The 24,418-nt window shown below is 43.4% G+C and overlaps 1 pseudogene; it reads right to left on the bottom strand.

The window, feature by feature from the left end:
- Window positions 1-20,263: 20,263 nt before the first annotated feature.
- LOC121445449 lies at window positions 20,264-20,697 on the bottom strand (annotated as a pseudogene).
- Between the last annotated feature and the right edge of the window lie 3,721 nt (window positions 20,698-24,418).

Here is a 24,418-nt window from a genome sequence, read left to right as displayed (position 1 = left end):
CTACGGGAGAAGGCAGCGCGTGGTGGGCCGCTCGCCCGATCTCACGAGATAGCCGTGAGAGAGCCATCTTACCGCTCGCCTCGACCCCCTTACTTGATCCTCGGGACCACACACCTCGAAGAGGAACACCGCTAAAGGCCGTACACCACGCGCAGGAGGCATACACGTCAGAGAACCGGGAAACGCCGCCGCCGCTCAGAACCGGGCACCTCTGAAGATCGGCCTGGAACGCTCCAGGAGCACCACAAGGATCACAAAGCAAGGCGCGTGCACACGAACCCGGTCAGGAGGGGCACGTAACACGGCACACCAGCCGACCCTCCCCCGGCTCGGAGGGAGGAGGGCCAAACAGACCCACACACGGTGGGCATAGCGAAACGCGCGACGGGGAACAAAGCCCCCAGCGCGCCTCACAGGAACCCCCACGAACCACAGCGAGGAGTGCGGGGGGGCTTTCACAGGGCTCAGGCCGGATAACCGCACCCCTGCCTTCCACACACCACCGGTAAAGGTGGGGAGGAGAGACGAGGGGCCCGCTGGCAGAACGAGAAGAGCGGCCGCCATTCGCCATGAATGTCCGTCCCTCGCCTGGCGCGGCTTAGGCCTCCGGCCCGAATGAACACAGGGCGAGCACACCACATCGATCAACAAAGCGGAACCGGGAAGAATCGAGCGAGAGATCACCACAGACCCAACACATGCCGCCAAAAAAAACAAAAAAAAAAAGAAAACCCTTCACACACCTCCACACCAAAAAACAGCGGCGGGGGGTCAACCAGGGAATCCAAGAAAAGGTGTGCACTCGGGAGGCACATAAGGCAGCAGAAGGGCCGGGCCACCCTCAACCCAAAAGGACTCATGGAGACTCGGGAGCTCCACAAGCTGGGAAGGGGGTGAGAAAAAACAGTGCGCTCGGGAGGCACACGGGAGCAGAGGACCACGGAGGAGACTCGGGAGCTCCACAACCTGGTCCCCGCCCTCCCAAAAAAAAAAAGAAAAAAAAAAAAAAAGCACCGGGACGGTAAGGGAGAAAGAAGCATCGAGAGACGGGTCCCACCATCCAAGCAGAACGGGTGACAAGCCACGAAGCGGGGATGCCTGACACGCTTCACCACGGGCAAAAGCAAGGCAAGGAAGCCGGTCATCTCAAAAAGCCGCACAGGAAAAGCACACACGGGCCCAACCCCAAAAGGCAGCGAGACGCGGGCTGGGCTAGACGGGAAAAGTAACACCCAGTGAGGCTCAGAAGAGAGACCGCCACCTAGCGTCCTTTAATGTCACCCAATTAAAGGACAGCGTGTCAGCACCTATCTGCAGGTACAATAAGGACAGATAGCAACCATTAGAAGAATGACAACAGGTACGGGGAGTCATTCACAGACCACACAGAACTCCTGAAAGTGAGGCTGGGTGAAATGTCCCAAAAATGTCCCCATAAACAAGAGAACCGACCCTCAAAGGAACAACTGGTCGACCTCATAACCATGAAAGGACCGAGAGAGCGAGGTGGACATGTCAGAAAGCCGGGCGCCCAGCCTCCTCCCGCCCGAGGACCCTGCGACCAGCCGCTAGGAATGGAGAAGGGCAAGAAGAAAAAACTTGGAAAAAAAAAAAAAAATCTCGAGTCCAAGAAACCGGGGACCAGTGAACAGGGGAGCCGGGACCACCACCCTCCTCTCGGCCTCGACAACACGAGGCCCGCCGCTGGGCTCTCGCAAGACCGAGGGCAGGAGAAAGGGGCGGGGTAGAGCTCCGAGACCCCAACGAGTCCGGACCAGGGAGGCGAGGAAGCCGGCACCACGGCCTCCTCTCGGTCTCAGGATGGCAAAGCCCGCCACTGAGGACCGAGGGTTCCTGACAAGAGGAAGAAAATGAATAAAAAGCTCCGAGAGTCCGGAACAGGGAGGCGAGAAAGCCGGGACCACCGCCTCCTCTCGGCCTCAAGATGAGGAAGTCCGGCACTGAGGACCGATGGTTCTCGCAAGAGGAAAAAAAAAAAATGTCCGAGACCCCAGCGGGGAAGCCGGGATCAACCATCGCCTCCTCTCGGCCTCGGGTCGCCGGGTCCCAGGGCTCTTAGAAGAGAGAAAAGGCAAGGGAAAAGCAACTTTTAAAGCCGGGGTATTTCACCGATCCTGGGCCCGGGAGGACCCGACACCTAGCGGGGGTACGCGAACGACTGAAGCCTTCTGGTCGACCCGCTCGAGTCTCCGACCACCCTCTCCAGCTGGTCCCGTCACTCGGTCCCATCCCCAACGCATGCACGCATGCACCCATGGGTGACTTCCGGCACAACCTCCTACACAGAGACCGTTCCCAAGCACGACACCGACTCCGGGACACACCCGCCTGCCAGGCCGGGACTCTCGTCACTCTTTCCGCCTCACAAAAGCCGTTTCGCCCCGTCCTCGTCACCGACCGAGGACCAGGAGAAAAAGGCCACCGCTAGGGGGCGCCCGACAACCGACCGCCATAGATCGCTCGCTCGGCCGCGGCGGCGGCGGCGGCGGCGGCGGCGGCGGCGTCTTCACCTTCTCTGGCGTGACAGCGTCCTCCCACGCTCACGCCCGGAGGTGGCACGGGCCCACAGCAGGACAGGGAACTCCCCTGTCGGTTCCCCCACCCCACCCCCGAACACGGTGAACGTGGGCCGGGCTGGACATTCGGGGCTACGAAAACGAAAGTACGACCGAGACCACAGGCAGCTAGGAAAACAGGCGAATCGATCGTTCGCTCACTTGCTCACGGGAAACAAAGAGTGTGTCTGACAGGCCAGGGGCTTCTGCAACCATTAGGGCATGGTGAGAAGGAGGGACCGAGGGGGACCGAGGGGGACCGAGGGGGACCGAGGGAGGCGGCAACGGCAGTTCCCTGCCATCTAAGTCTCCTTTCACCATGGCCACTGCTTGCTTGCTTGCTTGCTTGCTTGCGGTTCTTTTTCTTCACCCCACTCCCCACACCCTCAGCCCACACTTCTCAGACTAAATACCGAGTCGGAGAAAATTAAAACAGCCGTGGAATAGTTTTTTTTTAAAAAAATAATAATAATAATAATAATGAAATAAAAATAGTTTTGAAAAAAATCCCACTCGAATTTCATTTCCGGGAATAATATCGTCATAGTGATGTGTCACTTAGGACAGAAAAAATAAACAGGTCACTTTAGTCATTTCTTGGAGAGGGTCTGTTTCCCCACCACGATGGTTCTCACTTGCTGAGTTGCTGAAGATGATCTCCTGATCCTCGTGTTTTCAGTTTCTGAGTGCTGCTGACATGACAGACATGGGCCCTCACACTCGAGTTTATGAGACACTACTGAGAGCGTGGAGCCCATAGGACAAGGCTCTGGCTTTCCCTTCCCCTCCCACATAAGCCAGATAGATAAATAAATAAATGCCCAGCAGCAGAAGCATGAAAGCAGCTTCTCAGACCCTTTAGAGCTCCTGAGTACTGGGGTTACAGTCATGGCAGAGGATATGACTAGGCCAGGGCTCCCTTCACAACCACCATCCAGGCCTGCCTGCCTGCCTGCCTTCCTTCCTTTTTTAAATGCCAGTTTACTAAAATTTTAGTTATTTTTAATTGCGTTGGGAGGCTAGAAATTTTTGGGTTTTCGGGAGAGGGCAGACATATGAAAGAAAGGAAGAAAGGAAGGAAGGAAGAAGGATCAGAGCAGTGAATATACAGGTACACAGTCCTTACACCAATGTTGACTGCAGATAGAAAAATAAGAGGAAGAAAAAAAAAAATAGAACGTCACCAAAAGGACAGCCTGGTCTATAAAAATGAGTTCCAGGACAGCCAGGGCTATTCCATGAAATTGGCTGAGTTCGAATCAGCAATTTCCCAACTCCAACAAGAATGTTTACTACAGGAAAGGCAACAGATGTACACATCAAGGAAGGCCAGTGGAGCTGTAGGCACACCCTTCACACCGTTTGAAACTTCTCTGTCCCAAGGTCACAGAGTTAGGAAAGGAAAATAACAACACGTCACTGAAGTCATTCCTAGGCTAGGCCTTCCTTCACAACCATTTGAAAGGATCAGAGCACTGAATATACACACGCACGGTAATTACACCAACGTGGACTGGAAAGACACCTAAACTAACAGAGACACACACACACACAATCCATAGCATTTGCTGCCTAGCAGATAAAATGAATGCCAGTGTCAGTAGGCACACCCTTCACACCCCTTGAAACTTCTCTGTTGCAAGGTCACAGAGTTAGGAAAGGATCTTGATCTTGAACTTTCCTTAATAGTGAGTCTGTGTGTGTATATCACACTCAAGCCAAGTACCCCTCAGAGCTCATGGAAGACAAAACAGAGCTCTAGAATAAGAGAGGCGGGGGGGGGGGGGGGTTCACTCAAGAAAATGAAAGCAAAACCCTACACAAACCCTGGCACACAGTAAAATCAGTCCTATGAGGAAATTTGTAGCTCTAATTGCCTACTTTTTAAAAAGACTTCTAACCGGGTTATGGTGGTACACGCCTTTAATTCCAGCACTCGGTCTGGTCTCCAAGAGCTAGTTCCAGGACTGACTCAATTAGAGAGAACTAGAGAGAAACCCTGTCACAAAACAAACAAAGGAATAAAGTATTACATAAATACTTTATGGAAGAATAGATGGACAGATAGACAGACAGACAGACAGACAGACAGACAGACAGACCCACACCCCATCTTCTGCCTTCTGAAGGTACCAGGCTCTCTCACAGGGGTCAGGCAGAAACGTAGGCAGTGTATGTGTGTGATATCAAGCAAGCCTATATGTGATATATAGGGTATGATAGGATAATGTCAGTATTAAATTGGGGTAGGTCTCAGGAGCACAAGAACCCAAATCTGTGCTGTACTCCCTGTCACCAGAAGAGGGCACTAGATCCCCACCATGTGGTTTCTGGACATTCCAGAAATTCCATCTCTCCAGTTCTCATCCTTTCATTGTTCCTCCTGCATGCCTACACCTAGTGAAAGAGTGGGCACCTTTCCTCCCTGCTTGTGTGTATCTGTGTCTGTCACAGCCTGGATAGCCAGAGTGCCCGCCACCTCTGCCTGAGATAGATGTGGCCGGCAGCCCTGGGGCTGGGGGAAAGGGAGAGAGAGAGTGGGTCCCCTGGAGAGCCTTGGGCAGAGGCTCTGTGGATTCCCTGGAGGAGGCCTGACCCCCTCTGAGGAGCCCATGGGGGAGGGGGAAAGGGAAGGTCAACCATTACAGTCCTGCCTGGCTTTTGCTTTGCTTTGCTTTGCTTTGTTTTTGTTTTGTTTTGTTTCCAGGTACAGCTGTGACCAGGTCTGAATCCAGGACAGACTCCAAAGCTAGAGAGAAATCCTGTCTCAGAAAACAAAAAAAAAAAAATAAACGAATGGATAGATAGCTACATAGCCAGACAGAGAGATGATAAAAACACCTCCAAGATCAGGGAGACCAAGGCAGGCAGATCACTGTGAGTTTAAGGCTCCCTTGTTCTGCAGATTGAGATTCAGGACAGGCAAAGTGACACAGAGAAACCCTGTTTTCAAAAAAAAAAAAAAAAAAAAAAAAGGTGGGGGCTGGAGAGATGGCTCTGCGGTTAAGAGTGCTGACTGCTCTTCCAGAGGACCCAGGTTCAATTCCTACCACCCACATGGCAGTCAACAGCTGTCGATAACTCCAAGATCTGACACCCTCAGATAGACATACATGCAGGCAAAACACCAATGCTGATAAAATAAATTATTAGGAAAATAAATATATAAAAGAGGTGTTTAGTGCATGCCTTTAATCTCAGCACCAGGAGGAAGAGGCAGATGGCTCTCTGTGAGTCTGAGGCCAGTCTTGTCTACAAAGTGAGTCCCAGGGCATACAAGGGTACACAACGAAACCTTATGTTGAACAACCACAAATAAACAAACAAATAAAGAGATAATAACAATAAAAATATTTGAGAGTTCAAATAATTGACTTCATCCACAATAAAAGAATATAAAAATAAAAATATCAAATGCACTTGAACACATCGGCACAGGAGACCGCTTCCTAAATAGAACCCCAGTAGCACAGACACTGAGAGAAACAATTAATAAGTGAGAGAGACCTCCAGAAACTGAAAAGCTTCTGTAAAGCAAAGAACATGGCCAACAAGACAAAATGACGGCCTTACAGAATGGGAAAAGATCTTCACTAACCCCACATCAGACAGAGGTCTGATCTCCAAAATACACAAAGGACTCGAGAAATTGGTCATCAAAAGAACAAATAATCCAATTAAAAAAAAAAATGGAGGGCTGGAGAGATGGCTCAGAGGTTAAGAGAACTGACTGCTGTTCTAGAGGTCCTGAGTTCAATTCCCAGCAACCACATGATGGCTCACACCCATCTATAATGAGATCTGGTGCCCAGAACACTATATATGTAAAATAAATAAATTAAAAAAAAATGGAGTACAGACCTAAACAGAAAACTCTCAACAGAGGGATCGAAAGACACTTAAATGTTGGGGCGGGGGCGGGGGGGGGGGGGTCATGCAAAGATGAGAACACCACCAAGTATAATAAACCAAAAACAAACTTAAAAATTAAAACACACTGCGAGTCACAGAAGCTTATCAGCTAGCTGAGACCACAGGCAGAGTTTGGGCTTCTGACACTGTGGCAAAAGGCCGGTTTCTGAAACCAATTTTTATAGTAGGGGCATCGCAGGGCGGTGGTGGCGCAAGCCTTTAATCCCAGCACTCGGGAGGCAGAGGCAGGCGGATCTCTATGAGTTCGAGACCAGCCTGGTCTACAAGAGCTAGTTCCAGGACAGGCTCCAAAACCACAGAGAAACCCTGTCTCGAAAAACCTAAATAAATAAATATAGTAGGGGCATCAAGCATTAGCTCTGAACAAAGGAATTTTATAAGCTTGCCCTGACCAGTCAACATCAGACCCTAAGGAGGGGAGTGAGTTTTAACTAGGCAACTATCATGAAATATGTTTCAAAGTAGATTTCTTCAACAAATGCATGACAGTCCTGTATGAGACCGTGCTGTAGCATGGTTTTATTTCAGTGTGTGTGTGTGTGTGTGTGTGTGTGTGTGTGTGTGTGTTCTCTGACTCTCTTGTACATTGAGTTTAACTTCAGATTTTATTTGTTTTTCTCAGTGTGCTCATGTCTGTCCGTGTGTGTGTGTGTGTGTGTGTGTGTGTGTGTGTGTATTTACGTACGTATGTGTGTGTGGGGGGGATCACAATTCAAAACATTGTAGCGAAGGCCCTTTTTAGACAAGCCTCCAGGACTGCCTTCCTTTGTTTTTTTTTTTTTTGTTTCTTCATTTTCATTCTTTCTATCTGTCTTTCTTTAGTTCAATTTTAATTTTTTTGTTTTGTTTTGTTTTGTTTTTCGAGACAGGGTTTCCCTGCATAACAGTCCTACCTAGCTTTTCTGGAACTAGCTCTTGTAGACCAGGCTGGCCTTGAACTCCCAGAGATTCACCTGCATCTGCCTCCTGTGCGCTGGGAATAAAGGCATGTGCCACCACTGCCCACCCATTTTCAAGTTTTATTTAAATCTCTCAGTGTGCCTTTTGTATGTGTGGGAGACAGGGAAGGTATCACATTTCCAAACATTTTCATAACTGCACTTAGCACTGTTTTAGCACTTTTACATTTAATTTTGCTTTTATTTAAGAGTGTTTCCAGTTGTGTAGGACTTAGTTTAATTTCAATTTCTTAAAGAATTTTTTATGATTTATTTAACTTTAGATGTGCAATGGTGTCAGGGTATCAGATCATCCAGGAACTGGATTTACAATCACGTATGAGCTGCCATACGGGTGCTGGAAATGGAAACCTCTTCCTCAGAGCCACTGAGCCATCTCTTCAGGCCCTTAATTTTTTTTTTAAAAATAAATATATGTTTCTCTGGGTGTGTGTGTGTGTGTGTGTGTGTGTGTGTGTTTATGGGGTGGCTTTTTTTTAATTTTTACTTATGATTTTATTTTTTTAATTTATTTATTTATTATGTATACAGTGTTCTGTCTGTTTGTATGCCTGCTGGACATGAAGAGGGCACCAGACCTCATTACAGATGGTTGTGAGCCACCATGTCGTTGCTGGGAATTGAACTCAGGACCTCTGGAAGAGCAGGCAATGCTCTTAACCTCTGAGCCATCTCTCCAGCCCATGGGGTGGCTTTTGAACTAACCAAGATGACTGGTTCCATATCTGGCAGAGAGGCAGGTGGATCTCTGGGAGTTTGAGGCCAGCTCTTTGTTGACAAGAGCTAGTTCCAAAGACAGGCTCCAAAGCAACAGAGAAATCCTGCCTTGGAAATCAAAACAAGAACACAAACCAAAAAAAAAAAAATAATAATAATAATAAAACATAAATTAAATGAGAGAGAGAGAGAAGAAATGTTGATTTGTCGATTTACAGACAAGAAATAAGAAAAAACAAAACCATAATACAAAACCATAATGTTACCAAGATGACAGCCTGGTTTATATAATGAGTTAAAGGTATTATACAGAGAAACCCTGCACCAAAAAAATAATAATAATAAAAGAAGAAAACAGAAAAAAAAAAACAAAGGAAGAAAAAAAACAAGGGAAAAGGATGGAAGGAAGGAAGGAAGGAAGGAAGAAAAAACAGGTGTTTTCCTTTTTTTTTCTTTGTTTATCTCAGGTTATTTTATTTTAATTTTTTTTTAATTGCAGCAGCAGCAGTATATTTTGGGCAGCTGCCTAGCTGGGTAATGGTGGCAGCACATTTCTTTATTCTCAGCCCTCAGAAATCAGGAGAGGCAGAGGCAGGCAGATCGCTGTGAGTTTGAGGCCACCTTGTTCTGCAGTGTGAGTTTCAGGACAGGCAAAAGGACAGACACAGAGAAACCCTGTCTTGGGGGAAAAAAGTGTGTTTAGTGCAGGCCTTTAATTCCGGCACTAGGAAGCAGAGGTAGAGGCAGGGGCAGCTAGATCTCTGTGAGTCTGAGGCCAGCCTTGTCTACAAAGTGAGTTCCAGGGCAAACACAGGGAACCTCTATGTAGAAAAAACCACAAATAAACTAATAATAATAATAATAATCTAAGAGCTCAATTAATTGACTTCACCCACAATTCAAAAATAAAAAAAAAAGAGTGTGTCTGACTGATCAGTGAAAGGACTATGTGGGCCAAGGGGCTGCCACAATTATGGCTTGGTGAGAGGGAGGAACTGAGAGAGGGAGGGAGGGAGGGAGGCCTGCTTTCTTGGGGTTCTTTTTTGGTAGTTGTGTTTGTACAACCCCACACCCCACTTTTCATACTAAATACCGAGTCTGAGAAAATTAAAACAGCCGTGGAAAAATTCCCACTTGGATATCTGTTCCTGCCCTGTAAAACAAGAACCACAACAAAAATATCCATATCTAAGCAGACGAATTAAGTTGTAGCCTCACCCTTTAAAGGTTTAGCAAGGAGTTCTAGCTGTTGGGAAGGGCTGGTGACCTTGAACTTTACTAGTCTCTTAAATCTGCCCTCTCACTTTTACCAGGTGCCCTCAGGGGACAGGAGTGGAGGCCAGGGCCCTTGCTACAGGAGATTTCCTAGATCACCTACAGGCGCTTAGGATTCCTGGGTCTGCTTAGAGAAAGACACACGATACAGGAGACACAGAGAAAAAAAAATTTTTTTTTTTTTTTTTTTTTTTCTGAGACAAGGATTCTCTGTAGCTTTGGCACCTGTCCTGGAACTGTAGACGACCAGGCTGGCCTCAAACTCACAGAGATCTGCCTGCCTCTGTCTGCCACAGAGAAAATTACAACAGCCATGGAATAATATGAAAAATTCTGATTTATGCCAGGCGGTGGTGGCGCACGCCTTTAATCCCAGCACTTGGGAGGCAGAGGCAGGCAGATCTCTGTGAGTTCGAGACCAGCCTGGTCTACAAGAGCTAGTTCCAGGACAGTCTCCAAAACCGCAGAGAAACCCTGTCTCAAAAAACCAAAATAAATAAATAAATAAATAAATAAATAAATAAATAAATAAAATAAAAATAAAATAAAATGTTAAAAAAAAATCTGACTTTGATATCATTTCCAGGAATACTGATGCAGTGAATTATTTGGAGCATTTTCACTTCAGACAGAAAAAAATAAAAATGTCATTTTATTGATTTCTTTTAGAGGGTCTCTTTCCCACCAGGATGGTTTGCACTTGCTGGGTTTTGAAGATGATCTCCTGATCCTTGTATTCCCAGTTCCTGAGTGCTGCCGGCAGGACAGACATGGGCTCACTATACATTCGAGTTTTTGATGCAGTACTGAGAACCTGGAGCCCAAAGGACAAGGCTTCAGCTTCCCCTGCCCCTCTGACATAAGCCAGATACATAAATGATTACCCAGATTTTATTTAAATCTCTCAGTGTGGCTTGTGTATGTGGGGGAGACAGGGAAGGTATCACATTTCAAAACATTTTCATAACTGCACTTAGCACTGCATTCTTTTCCGTTTATTTTACTTTTATTTGAGAGTGTTTCCAATTGTGTAGGACTTAGTTAAATTTCTTAAGGAATTTTTTATGATTTATTTAACTTTATTTTATGTGCAATGGTCTGAAGATGTCAGATCACCCAGAAACTACTGAATTTACAATCACTATGAGCTGCCATGCAGGTGCTGGGAATTGAACCCAATTTCTCTGGACGAGCCACGAAACTAGCTCTCCGGGCTCTTAATTTAAAAGTTTATTCATGTGTCTCTGGATGTGCCTGTGCCTGTGTTTGGTTTGTGTGTGTGTTGTGGGGGTGGGGGTGGGGGGTGGCTTTTGACCTCACCAGACAAAGGCATTCAAGAGCACTGGCTCCATATTTAGCAGAAATAGGATCTCTGGGAGTTTTAGGACAGCCTGGTCTACAAGAAAGGAGCTAGTTTTAAGAACAGTCTCCAAAGCAGCAGAGAAACCCTGTCTCATAAAGCAAAACACAAAACCAAATATACATAAATATAGATAGATAGATAGATAGATAGATAGATAGATAGATAGATAGATGACAGCTAGGGCTGTTACACAGAGAGACCATGCCTCAAGAATTAACTAATAAAAGAAGGAAAAAAAAAGCAAGAGAGCAAGAAAGCAAAAAATCAAGTAAGCAAGATGATAAAACACCTCCAAGATCAGGGAGACCAAAGCAGGCAGATCACTGTGAGTTTAAGGCTACTTTGTTCTGCACATTGAGATTCAGGTTAGGCAAAGTGACACAGAGAAACCCTGTTTTCAAAAAAAAAAAATGTGTTTAGTGTACGCCTTTAATGCCAGCACTAGAAGGCAGAGGCAGGCGGATCTCTGTTAGTCTGAGGCCAGTCTTGTTTACAAAGTGAGTTCCAGGGCACACAAGGATACACAAGGAAACCCCGTGTTGCAAAACCACAAATAAACAAACAGATAATAACAATAAAAATATTTGAGAGTTCAAATAATTGACCTCATCCACAATAAAAAAATATAAAAATAAAAATATCAAAAGCTCTTGAATGGGGGCTGGAGAGATGGCTCAGCGGTTAAGAGCATTGCCTGCTCTTCCAAAGGTCCTGAGTTCAATTCCCAGCAACCACATGGTGGCTCACAACCATCTGTAATGGGGTCTGGTGCTCTCTTCTGGCCTTCAGACATACACAGAGAAAGAATATTGTATACATAATAAATAAATATTTATTTAAAAAAATGCATTTGAACGCATCGGCACAGGAGACCGCTTCCTAAATCTAACTCCAGTACAGAATATCGTCACTAACCCCACATCAGACAGAGGTCTGATCTCCAAAATATACAAAGAACTCAAGACATTGGTCATTTCAAGAACAAATAATCCAATTCACAAAATGGAGGTACAGACCTAAACAGAGAACTCTCAACCGAGAAATCTAAAATGGCTGAAAGACACTTAAGGAAATGTTCAACATCCTTAGTCATCAGAGATAGGTAAATCAAAACAGCTCTGAGATTCCACTTTATACCTGTAAGGATGGCCAAGATCAAAAACACTGATGACAACTTATGCTGGAGAGGATGTGGGGAAAAGGGAACACTGCTGCATTGCTGGTGGGAATGCAAGCTGGTACAGCCCCCTTTGGGGAGGGGGGTCATGCAAAGATGAGAACACCACCAATTGTTTTTGTTTTGTTTTGTTTCCAGGTACAGCTGTGACCAGGTCTGAATCCAGGACAGACTCCAAAGCTAGAGAGAAATCCTGTCTCAGAAAACAAAAAAATAAACGAATGGATAGATAGCTACATAGCCAGACAGAGAGATGATAAAAACACTGGAGCACAAGAACCCAAATAAAATGAATTCCAGTTTAAAAACCATATAAAATCTAATAAACTTGAAAGACACCGAACCAGAAAGAAGAGAAATCGGGAAGTTACCCTTGCAAGCATTGGCACAGGAAACTACTTCCAGACACTCTGAGAATTTTGCACACAGGCAGGCAAAAATACTAATAAACAAATAAATGATCAAATTAGGTCATCAGGCAGCCACCTCACCTGCCTCAGAAATTTTATGATGAGCTATTACAGCAATCAGTATACGCATGTCTTACCTGAATCATTGCCCTGGAAGTCGTCTTTGGTGATTGGCATATGCTCCCTGAGAGAACACACACTCCTTCCAGGAGCCTTCAGTTGAAGGTGAAGTGCTGCGTAGAATCAGGTGTTGGTGAACTTACCGTTCAAACGGTAAGTACTTTGATAACATCTGTTGATAAGATTTTAAGGCAAAACAAATCTCACTGTGATTGCTTAGTCACACAGGTGGGAGGGGTTTTCAGGACTTTACTCACATTCCTTTAAAAATATTTCCTGGGATGGGCGTGGTAGCTATGCCTTAATCCAGACACTGAGGAGGCCAAGGAAGGGAGATCTGTGATTTGAAATTCGCCCTGGTGTACTTAATGAGTCCTACAATGCTGGGGATAAAGCGTTCTGGATCCCCTGTGTTTCCTAGCACTTGGGAAGCAGAAGCTGGTGGAATTTGAGGCCAGCATGGTTTACAGAGCTACTTTCAATACAGCTGTTCCCCAGAGAAACACTGTCTCAAGGGATAAAAATGCTTCTGGGCTGGGCTTGGTGATATATAAACAGAAACTTTAAAAAACAAACAAACAAGCAAAGCCAGTGGTGGTTGCTCACGCCTTTTATCCCTGCACTTGGGAGGAGCAAGTGAGTTCAAGCCCAGCTTGGGCAAGCATGTGGTTCACCTACTGAAAAAAAAAGGCAAAACTTTTATAGACATAAAATAATAAAGTGATGGTGGAGGGAGAAAGCACATAAGGTACATATCCAATCTTCAACCAAGTTATTAGAAGCATTATGGGCAGAAAACCCAGAATTTCTATTTACTCAACTAGGGCCACAAAATTGTCAGAGCATGCAGCCAATCAGAATTATCGGCAATAGCCTAATTTACATGGAAAGAATTGCTTGATGGGAAATGGTAGGCAAAGGTGCTCACCATAACCGTAAAAGAACTCCTTCTGCATAGATATTCAGAGACCCGCAAGTCTCAATAAACAGCTAGGGTGTTTTTAATCTCTTTTTTTTTTTGTCTTGTTTTGTGTTTTGTACCTGTCTTTGGAGCTTGTTCTGTAACTAGTTCCATGTAGGCCAAGATGGTCTCAGAAACAGAAATCTGCCTGCTTCTGCCTTCTGTGTGCTGGGATTAAAGGTGTCTGCCACCGTCACCCAGTGTCCTTTTTTGAGTTTTACATAAGAGTAAAGTGTACCTTCATTTACACTTAATTTGAATTTAAATGTTAAGTTTTCAAATCTACTTTTAATGATATCTAACTTATACTCTATAACTTAGTTATAGATCTAAACAAAGTAAATGGAGACTTTCTATCCTGATATTTTCTTTTTAAAGAACTTTATAGTTTCATGCACATTGGTGTTTAGCCTGCATGTATATCTATAAGACAGTGTTGGATGTTGGATTCCCTGGACTGGACTGGAGACAATTGTGAGCTGCCATGTGAGTACTGGGAGATAAACCCGGGTCCTATTGAAAAACAGTAAATTCTCTTAATTGTGGAGCCATATCTCCAGCCCTAACTGGGTGTTTGTTTTGGTTTTGGTTCTGTTTTTGCTTAGTAATAGTATGAGATTAGCTACTTTGGCTTCCAAAAAAATCGTATTTTTTTTTTTTTAAAAAACTGTGCTATGGTGTTTTCCCAGGGGTGTCCGGTCCCCTGGAAATGGAATTATAAACAACTGTGAACTGCCTTTTGGGTGCTAGGAATTGAGACTCCTCCTTAGGAGGAGCGGTCAAATGTCCTTGAGCCCTCAGCCCTCCTGCAGCCCTAGTTACATTTTTTTTGAGACAGGATTGGTCTGTGTAACAGTCCTGGCTGTTCAGAAACTCACTTTGTAGACCAAGCTTCCTTGAACTCACAGAGAACCACCTGCTTGTCCCGAGTATTGGGATTTAAGGCGTGTGCCTGACCTACCTATATTTTTATCTTAATTTTCAGTCCCTTTTGTTCTTTTTTTAAAAGATTTATTTATTTCTTATGTATACAGTGTTCTGTCTGTATGCTTGCTGGCCAGAAGGGGGCACCAGATCTCATTTACAGATGGCTGTGAACCACCATGAGGTTGCTGGGAATTGAACTCAGGACCTCTGCAAGAGCAGCCAGTCCTCTTAACCTCTGAGCCATCTCTACAGCCCCTTTTGTTTTTTTCTTTCTGGTTGCTCGGATTTCTGAGTTTGTCATAACCATTCTCTTAGCATGATAAAGTTTGATTTCTCACTCTGCAGGCAGAAGGGACACACAGTATAATATATGCAATGACGTGTTCATCTTGGGTGTCAATAACTGAAAAATGTATTTTGGAACAGATTTCTTTCATATGTATTTAGCCTAGAGCTATTTATGTGGACCAGGATGTCCTACTCCCTGATACCTGCCTGCCTCTATCCTCCTCCTCGAGTTCTCCAACTAATAGTGGGCACCACCACGGCAGCCGGTTTCTCTTTGGTGTCCTACAATCACAAACAATCATGATCCTATTTATTTAGTATAACATATACCATTGATTGTGGGATTCAGGATAATGACTACAATTCTAACACAACTTTTAGTTGGGTATTTGGAGGACAGTGTCACATCAGACTAGACAGAAGTCCCTGGCCTGAGCTGTCTAATGATATTCAGCCACCTGGTTTCCCTAGAATTTTCAAAGATCTGAAAGACCTTTTGATTTTTGCCAGGTAGAGGGGTGAGCATGAGCCTCAATGGAGAACAAATGTGCCTTTATTTTAGGGTTAAGGTTGGGTTTCTTTTTGGGAGAGGAAACTTGCTTTCTTGTGTGCCAAGGCAAATGTGGGAGAAGACACTGCTCAGGTGCACCAAATTTTTCCTACCACAGGTGGTATGTTACACAGTACCTGGTATGAACATCATTTTCACAGGACAAGCACATAACAACCTTTGGCCAGAAGAGGGAGCCACAACACGATTGATCATATACTTACCCTCCATCAACCAACAGTCTATGAACTTATTGGAAAATGAATTAATGCTGGTCTAAAAGAAAACAAAAAGAAACATATTGATAAAGTGAATCTAATGATATTGTATACTCATCTATGAATTCCTTGGTCAGCCATCATCAGAGAGGCTTCATCCTGCAGCAGATAGGAACAAACAAAGACCCACAGCCAGGAATTGCACAGAGAGTGAGAGGATATCTCCATGAAATCCAAGAACTTAGAGGTGAGGGAACCCCATGAAAGAGGAGTTGGAAAATAGTTTATGATACTGAGGGAATGGTGGACACCAAGATAACTAAGTTCTATAAATAAGCATGAGCAGAGCTCATGGGATTTCAGAGTGGGTCAATGAGTGTGGCTCTGGGCCTTGTGCCTTCTCTTGGGATCTGACACTACTATAAAGGTTAAAAACTGAATTGTCACTTATACCTGCTGGGAGAGAGATAACCACTGTTCTCCAGTAGGGTGACCATTAATATCCAGGACAAGCCTCGTGTTGTCTCTTCACAGCGACAGAAACCATGATTAAGGCATTAGATTGGCCTTGTTGGAGGAGGTATGGCCAAGACTCAGCCTTGTGTCCATTCACTTCCTGCTGCCTTCTAAACAAAATGTAGCCAGCACCATGTGTGTCTGTATGCCAACATGCTCCTGCCATGATAATGGACTAAACATTTGAAAATGTTCAAATAAATAAATGTTTTCCTTTAAAAAGTTGGCATGGTCATGGTGTCTCTTCATATAGAAACCCTAACTAAGACAGGGGATATTTCTCTCAAACCACCATACTACTCACAAAGTAAAAACTAGTTGTTTCTGCAGAGTATCACTGTATATAACAACCACTGTTAAGGAGACACCCCATGCCCAGCAGTAGATGGCCAAGACAAAAAGAGCTCAGGGGCATTTTGCAGGTTGCTTGTCTCATAATGATTTGTCTGGGCATTTTTTTCTTTTTTCTCTTTCTCTCAAATGTTTTGCATATGTATTATGGTCTCTGATGTTGTACATTTTATGTACTTATAAAAGTGTGCTATTGTATCTATGGGTATTTTTCCTTATTTTTCTTTGTTTTTTACGTGCTTTTCCTTGTTTCTCTGAGAAACAGTCCTGGCAGTCCTGGAACTTACTCTGTAGATCAGGCTGGCCTTGAGCATCTTTTGGGTAGGAATATCCTTTGGGTGGGACCAGGAAGGATTGAGTATCATTTTGGGTATATACTCAAAAATGGTATTGTTGGGGGCTGGAGAGATGGCTCAGAGGTTAAGAGCATTGCCTGCTCTTCCAAAGGTCCTGAGTTCAATTCCCAGCAACCACATGGTGGCTCACAACCATCTGAAATGAGATCTGATGCCCTTTTCTGGCCTGCAGGCATACACATAAGACAGAATATTATATACATAATATATAAATAAATATTTTAAAAAAAATGGTATTGTTGGGTCTTGAGGTAGGTTGTTTTCCTAATTTTTAAGAAGGATTTATTTATTATGTATTCACTGTTCTGCCTGTATCTTGTATATGTCCCTGCAGGCCAGAAGAGGGCGCCAGATCTCATTAATGGTGCTTGTGAGCCACCATGTAGGTGCTGGACTATAATTCAGGACCTTTGGAAGAGCAGTCAGTGCTCTTAAACTCTGAGCCATCTCTCCAGCCTGTTTCCTAATTTTCTAAGAAATTGCCATAATGATGGGTGGTGGTACACACCTTTAATCCCAACCCTGGGGAGCAGAGGCACATGTATCTCTGTGATTTCAGGGCCAGCATGGTCTACAAGAGCTAGTTCCAGGACAGGCTCCAAAGCTACAGAGAAACCCTGTCTCAAAAAAACAAAAGCAAACAAATAAAAATTGCCATACTGATATCCAAAGCAGCTGTACCAGCTTGCACTCTGGCAATGGAGAACTTTACCCATTATCACACATCTCCTCAGGCATGAGGTGTCATCCATGTTTTTAATTTTGGCAATTCTCAGACTGGTTTGATTTGCATTTCTCTGATGACTAAGGATGTTGAACATTTCCTTAAGTGTCTTTCAGCCATTTTAGATTCATCTGTTGAGAGTTCTCTGTTTAGGTCTGCACCCACTTTTTATTGGATTATTTGTTCTTTTGGTAACCAATTTCTTGAGTTCTTTGTATATATCCCAATTAATCTATCCATGAGTCAAATATATATATATATATATATATATATATATATATATATGTTGCTTTATACAAAGTATGATTTATAGTTTAAAGGAACAAGCAAAGTACACACTTTTTCCATTATTTACTTTTAATGTTTCTACTAAGATAAAAAATAGATTTTTAATGATAATTTTTGTTATCTCAGATATTATCAAAATGGACAATATTAACTTGTAAATTTCTTAAATATAGACTGTATAGTCTTCCACTAGAAAATGCTGTCCCTCATACTTTTCCTGCATTTCTCAGGCCAGGATTATGTACAATGTCCCTTAGAGCATTAAGAAATGTTGGCTGATGTCATTAACACATGGCACATGCACATTGCATGTATACACACAATGAGGGAAGAATAACAAACACTATCAATGCTCAAGAAATAGACAACAGGACTGGAGAGATGGCTCAGTAGTTAAGAGCATTGCCTACTCTTCCAAAGGTCCTGAGTTCAATTCCCAGCAACCACATGGTGGCTTACAACCATCTATAATGAGATTTGGTGCTCTCTTCTGGCAAGCAGGTATATATGCAGGCAGAACACTGCATACATAATAAATAAATAAATCTAAAAAAAGAAATGGACAACATATGGAGCATTTTTCAAACTTATTTTATTCAACATCATCTCATGAAAATAGCTTTTCAGAAAACATGCATTTTTAAATTTTTGCCTTAAATATACTGTTCCTGGACAATAAAGTCCACAGCAGGTCAGAGAATGCACCCCTTCTTTCAATGACAAAATAGCATCTTGCCTCTTCAAGAAAAATAAACAATCTAAAAAAAAAGCAACAAGTACTCATCTCTTTATTATTTTCCTAAGTGCACAAAGAAGAGAAAACCATGTGCTTATTTTCTGGGGTACAATTTAAATACCCCATGGGAGTGGTCTTGAGCATCTCTGGGGAGGGAGTCATCATATGATGGGCTTCCTCAGAGGTGGAGTCTGGACTGAGGAAACTCGCAGGGGAGGGGGTTTGGAATGAAACTTCCATCAAACATCCCAGACTCTTTCAGTATATGGATTCCAGGGACTGAGGGGAAGCTTTCACCCAAGCATGCTTCCTGTAGGCATGGGTGATGTGCGAGAGGGGAGGGCTGGGAGTTGGTGGACAATGGGACACGTGGCTGGAGAGATATACAGTTAACTGCCATTTTGGAGACCTCAGGCATTTGTTCCTTGAGGGAAATGAGAAGGCAGGTTGCTAGGAGAAAAAATAGATTGTTATCATCTGTTTTTGTTGTACTAACAAAGATGTGTGTGCCAGGAAGAAGAGCAGATAGGCGCTTCATTGTGGCATCTTGGAGAACTGGATGGTGGTAAGAACCAACTGAGGGACAGACCGAGTGTTCTGAATATGTGCCCACTTGAGCGTGGAGAAATGGTAGTAGCACGGTGTCATAGAAGCTTGGCAGCCGAAGTGTTGACCCCTCACTGTGTGAGGTGCTGTTCATTGAGGTTCGAGAGACCTAGGAACTAAATGTTCGAGGGGAAGAGAGGTGCTGTGGCAAGCCTCCAACATGCCACCACTTTTGCGAGGATCACATGTGGTCTCTTATTGACCTGGTGACCTGAGGCCAGTCCCAGGAGGGGACTTATTGCCTCTCCCTGCCTATTAAGTAAGTCTTCATTTTCTTTAAATTTTTTTTATTTATGTATTTTTTAATATTTATTTATTTATTATGTATACAATAGTCTGTCTGTAAGTCTGCAGGCCAGAAGAGGGCACCAGACCTCATTACAGATGGTTGTGAGCCACCATGTGGTTGCCGGGAATTGAACTCAACTCAGGACCTTTGGACCTCAGGACCTCTGTAAGGTCAGTCGGTGCTCTTATCTGCTGAGCCAGCTAATCTCTCCAGCCCCCAACAATCATTTTCTTTTTTTTTTTTAGATTTATTTATTTATTATGTATACAGCATTCTGCCTCGATGTATGCACACACACCAGAGGAGGGCGCCAGATCTCAGTACAGATGGTTGTGAGCCACCATGTGGTTGCTGGGAATTGAACTCAGGACCTCTGGAAGAGCAGTCAGTTCTCTTAACCTCTGAGTCATCTCTCCAGCCCCGATAATCATTTTCTTGCTTCTCACTTTTTCTATTAAGCAAGACCTGCAATTAAATACAGTAATGATATTCGTTGTATTATTTCAATGAGAACAGGTTCCCATTGGCTCAGATATTTCAATGATTGGTCTTCAGATGGTGAACCTGTTTGGGAAGAATGAGAAGGTGTGGTCATGTTAAGAGGAAGTGTGTCACTAGGGGGTAGGCTTTGAAATTTTAAACTCCCATACCATTTCTAGTTAGCTCACACTCTGTCTCTGCTTTAATCTTGTGTCTGAAGATGTAAGATCTTAGTTACTACTTTAACGTCATGCCTGTCTTCATGATGTCATTCTCCTTTCTACACTAGTCATAGACTCTAACCCTCTGGAACCGTCAGCCCTAGATTATAAACGTTTCTTATTTATGTTGCCTTGGTCATGATGTTTTGTTATGGCAATAGAAAAGTAAATAAAACATTCATATTTTATAACAGAAATGTTTATTTTTTAATAGAAAATGTTTTATATCTTAGTAGGTAAAATTTTCCGAATAGTAAAGTTGACCTGAGGAGCCAGGACCTTCTTGCGGACGGGGAGACTGTGGTACCAGTGGGTATTAGTGGGGTGGTTCATCATCAGTAGGCTTCCATGGGCCAGCTGCAGCTTGACTACCTTCACTGTCTGCTGGGGTCTCTTCCCTCGAGAGTCATTGTGCTGGAAGAGGAAGTCTCTGCAGGCCCCAAAGGAGACAGATGCGATGGGACTCCCAGGAGCCAGTTCTCTTTTATCATCCCTGTGTAGGTTGCCTGCTTCCTGGGAATGCTGTTCCACTTTCCAAATACTTGGACCTTGGCCAGTGCACCAGTAAAATACTCCATTTCTTGCTCCAACTCTCGGAAGATCTTGTCTGCCTCTGCTTTGTTGAACAGGATGGTGTAATCATCAGAAATATTCATTTTTATAACTGAGACTTTCATTACACTAATAAATCAACATCCTTATTTACTTAATAAAATTGCTTTGTCACCACTACTTTTCCCATTTAATTCTCATGATTTTACTTCTCACTTCAGAATCTTTGAAATAGCATGTTTACTTAACAGGTAATAATAACATTTTATTGATTGGTAAGTTTGTTTTAAAGTAACTCTGAGAGAGAATATTTAAAAGTCATATTGTAATTATTCAGCCATGGTGCAAATTGAAAAATCACCTTTTTGAGTGGAGTGGTAGTGACACACACCTTTAATCCCAGCACTCAGGAGGCAGAGGCAGGCAGATCTCTGAGTTTAAGACCAGCCTGGTCTACAAGAGCTAGTTCCAGGACAGGCTCCAAAGCTACATAGAAACCGTGTCTCAAAAAACCAATGGAGAAAAAAAAGAAGGATAAAAGAACAAAGCAAAAAAGAAAAGTGTCTAAATGGTCTGGATTGTCTATCATATAGTTGATCCTGGGCAGTGAAGTTAGCTAAAGATTACAACTATTTATTATATTCTAGGAAAATAAACTTGGTTCAGGAAAATGATCATTTACGTTCTTGTGGTATACTTAAAATTAATGTGAACTAACTTGGGTACAACTTAATCCCTTATGAAAGGTGCCTACATTTTGCAGTTAGTAATTATGTTGAAGCATTCACTCAAAATAAATACTATAAAATATATAAATTATGTTTCTTGAAGTATTAGTATCAGAATCATGAAAACAATCATAATATTTATGTATTGCTATTCTTATTTTGGAAGAATGGAATAGTAATTTCATTATTAGAAATATTGTATCTAAAAATGGATAGCATTTCCAACAATAATTGTAATTGTTTCTATTACTTTAAGACTTTATTTTTATGTGCATGGGTGTTGTGCCTGCATGTATATCTGTGCATCATGCATGTATATCTGTGCATCACATGAATTGTTGGTGCACATGGAAGTAGAAGAAAGAATCAGACCTCCAGGACCTGAATGTACATATGGAGAGCCCATATAACATAGAACAATAAGATCATTAAGAATGACAACAGCTGACTGGTTATTTCAAAATAACAGAGAGGATTGATGGTGCTATGACAACAGAGAAATGGCAAATGTATGAGGCGAGAGATATGACAACCACTCACACTTAATCACCATGCGGGACACATGCTGCCATATTGGAACACATGATAAATACAACCATATATTATTTTTTTTTTTTTGGTTTTTTTTTTCGAGACAGGGTTTCTCTGTGGCTTTGGAGCCTGTCCTGGAACTAGCTCTGTAGACCAGGCTGGTCTCGAACTCACAGAGATCCGCCTGCCTCTGCCTCCCGAGTGCTGGGATTAAAGGCGTGCGCCACCATCGCCCGGCCAACCATATATTATTTAACTATAAAAATGTATAAGCAGAATTTAAAACTATACCTTATCATTAATAGGGATAAATGTGCTGAGCAGATACAGATCCATATGCTAAAACTACAGTCGCACAAGGGCAGACTAAACACTGAAATGTGTGCGTCTAAGTGCACCATTCTCAGCCCACTGCACTTGCAGGCCCGAAAACTCCAGACTGAAAATATGTTTATACAGTTCCCGTGGAGGCCTGGGAATATAGTTTATTGGGAGAGCACTTATCTACCATTTTTTAAAGATTTATTTATTTATTATGTATACAGTGTTCTGTCTGCATCTATACCTGCAGGCCAGAAGAGGGCACCATATCTCATTACAGATGGTTTTGAGCCACCATGTGGTTGCTGGGAATTGAACTCATGACGTCTGGAAGAGCAGTCAGTGCTCTCAACCGCTGAGCCATCTCTCCAGCCCCTTATCTATCATTTACAAAGCCTAGGTTTAGTACCAAGCACTGCAAAACAAAGTCAGAGAGAGGCAAAGCCAGTCAAACTTCTACTCTCCTGTTCTAGTTGAGCTTTGAAAAGCCCTGGTTTGTCACCCACCTCCACACATTCACTCTCTGACTCACCTAGAGTCTCAGAAGTCAGATCTATTCCAGACACACTTTGACAAGAATAAACCAGTCATTGGGAAGAAACACATCCACAAAACCCTCTGAAATTTGCCTGGCAAAAGAGGAGAGCTTTGTGTCCCCTCTCCCAAAACAAATCTGCAAAGGCACACTACTCAACAAAGCACATGGCCTCTGTTGTTGGCTCAATCCACAGCAGGGGCTCTGCCACTTCCTCAACCCCACTGAGAGGAAATTTATTTTCCTGTTATCAAGAAGAATTCCTTACCACCCATAAGAAGGTTTTCTCAATTCTGCCTTTTCCAGGGCTGGATTAATCTGTATCATCAGTGCTTCAAGAAGGAGAAGAGGTCAGTACATGAGGAAGGGTGCAGGACTGGATACGGTGCAATACTTCATTAACTCTAAGTGCTAAAACTCACTGCAACAGAGAACTTCAGACTTCTTACAGGAGCTTACTAGTTTCAAGAGAACCCATTCTGTTTAAGACAAGACTTAAAAGACATCTTCCTGACAGAGGGAGTCCTCCCTCTTCCTCTCTGTACCTGAGAAGCAGTTCTTGATACTTTGCTCCCCAGGAAGCATCTATTTATCTATTTATTTATCTGTTGAGTCAACTCATATTGATTTACACACAGACTCCTTGTGCATTTTGCCTCCTTCTGGTGCTCTCCAGCAACACTGTTACTCCTCTAAGCAACACTATCATCTGCTTATTTTCACAGGGACCAGCACACCCTTCACAAAGTCACCAGTCTGGAGGAGGTAGTCACACCTACAAATCCCTGGTTGTCCAAATTGCTCCTCTACAACCAGGAACAGCTGTTCCACAAGATTTAGACAGTAGGCAAAATTTATTTTTATCTCTAAACCAAATGTGATATATCTCTAGTTCTTCTCATCTCAGGTCTCTGGAAAACCTGACTAAAGCAATAGAGGTTTACAAAGAATAGTCATAAACTAAGTAGGCAAAATATCAACCACCAGGATTATTTAGGCATGAAGTAATGACATCAAAGAGATGAAATATCTACTGAGTTCAATATTGCTAGCTCATTTAGTATTTTCTCTTTCATGAAACTGGTGTTTTAAAGAAGGACCGCAGATTCCATTCTGAATGTATCCAATTTTGAATTTACCAACTTTTCAAAAATCCAAACACTGATCAACCCAGCAAAGCTCCCCTCTGGACACCAGACACTGCCTGTTAACAAATCACAAGCGTTCATGAGCACAAGAAACAACACTGCTGCTCTTCAAGAAACAGACAAGGGAGCAACTACCTGGTGGCCTTGGAAACAATGATCTCTTTGATCAGAGGCCAACCCAGGGTGATGTCCATGGATGCTTGCTTAGAGGAAAGTCTCTGATATCATCCGGGTGTCTGGCCAGCCCATGGATTTGTATTCAGAGTGGAGCCTGGCTCTATCTGTGCTTCAGGAAAAAAGGCACAGAAGGGGATATGATGCCCCAAAGAAAAGGCCATCAAAGGTGCTGGGGAACAGATTTCTGGTTATTGCCTCTTAAAATAAAATGTATAGATTCTGTCTGTCTAGGATGGAAACAGCAGTGGGTGGGCTAGGCAATGCTTATGCTAGAGGAAGAGATTGGCAGTGTCTAAGAACAAGTGTCAATAGGCGAGTGAGATAGACAAAAGACCTACGGCTCACACTGAGAGTTCTGGCTGGAAGTTTCAGGTGCCCTTTGGCT

The sequence above is a fragment of the Microtus oregoni genome, unplaced genomic scaffold (assembly GCF_018167655.1).
Source record: "Microtus oregoni isolate MIOR12 unplaced genomic scaffold, Mior012 000192F_ref0000130, whole genome shotgun sequence".
Classification (NCBI taxonomy): domain Eukaryota; kingdom Metazoa; phylum Chordata; class Mammalia; order Rodentia; family Cricetidae; genus Microtus; species Microtus oregoni.
Note: the sequence above shows the minus strand (reverse complement) of the source record. Positions and strands in the feature narration are given on the sequence as shown.